This window comes from Gekko japonicus, unplaced genomic scaffold, assembly GCF_001447785.1.
Source record: "Gekko japonicus isolate JY-2015 unplaced genomic scaffold, Gekko_japonicus_V1.1 scaffold436, whole genome shotgun sequence".
Classification (NCBI taxonomy): domain Eukaryota; kingdom Metazoa; phylum Chordata; class Lepidosauria; order Squamata; family Gekkonidae; genus Gekko; species Gekko japonicus.
Window position 1 is genome coordinate 1,127,937 of NW_015163619.1, and position 1,385 is coordinate 1,129,321.

Genomic DNA, 1,385 nt, shown 5'->3' on the forward strand with positions numbered 1-1,385 from the left:
AAGCTGGGCCAGGGTCAGCTGGCGGCCTGTCTGTGGCCAGGTGCAGCAGTGGCGGGGTGAGGGGGACCGGAGTTGGCCCCCCCACTTGCCACAGCACTCAAGGGGTGAAAGGTGGGGTGGGGGCGGCTGGCGGCCTGTGTGCGGCTGGGCAAGGCAGTGGGCGAGGGGGGGAGGAGTAGGCTTTCCCCCGCTCGCCGCAGCAGTCAAGGGGAGAAAGGTGGGGTGGGGGCAGCTGGCAGTCTGTGTGCGGTGGGGTGAGGTGACAGCAGGCGAGGAGGCAGAGTAGGCTTCCCCCCCGCTGGCCAAGCGGTTGAGGGGGGAAAGGTGGGGTGGGGATGGTTCACGGCCTGTGTGCGGCCGGGTGAGGCGGCAGCGGGCAAGGGGGCGGAGAAGGCTTCCCCCCACTCACTGCGGCAGTTTAGGGGAGAAAGGTGGGCCGGGGGTGGCTGACGGCCTGTGTACGGCTGGGTGTGGAGGCGGGCAAGTGGGGGCCTGAGTAGGCTTCCCTCCCCGGCTGCCTGGCTGGCCTGCCTGCCGTGGCAGGGGTGCAAGGCTGTCAGAACCGGCGCCTGGCGTGGTCATCGGCCAGTGCTCGCTCCCCCTCTGCCAGCATGAGGTCCGGGCAGGCGAAGACGCCTGAGCTTGTCCCTCCCCCCGGCGTGCCCTCGAGGGGGTGGTGGCCCAATCCAGCAGCGGGACGTCTTCCTCCCTGGGAAGTGGCTGTGACAAGACAGGGACTTTAAAATGTACAAAAACAGTTCCAGGGGCAAAAAGACTCAGCTATGGTTGGTTGAATATTTTTACTACTTTACTTCAATCTCATCTTTACTGAAGAAATACTTCTGTGACATCTGAATTAATCCCTCTTGTACGGGACTTTAAAAAAACTAGACTTAAGCGAGCAGCTTAAACAAGAGCGTTTTCTTTAAAGAAAGGATTATAAACATTAGTGACAGGGCTCTAATTCTCCTAGAGACTGTGTTTGATATTTAAAAACTGTAAAAGATTGACTGCCTCTGGAACACATTAAGAGACTGTACATTGTTTGGGCTACATTAGAAGATTTTTAGATTTAAATATGGCTACCGGGACGGTTTTGAAAATGTATTGAAAATGGGGCTAGCTCTGTGAGATTTGCAGAAACTACAATCGTAGAGACTAGCTTTCCTGAATAGAATCAAGTTTGGTTGCAGCGTGGAAATGGCCTTTCTTTTCTTTTTTAAAAATAATTTCTTTATTGGTATCCAAACAAACACACAAACAAAGATAGATTGCTTAATGCAACAGAACAATTCAGCATACCAAAAATTACCAATCATATTTTCACAAATCTTATCTGGCCATAAATTTGTACATATTTTCCTTAATACATAGAACATATCGTT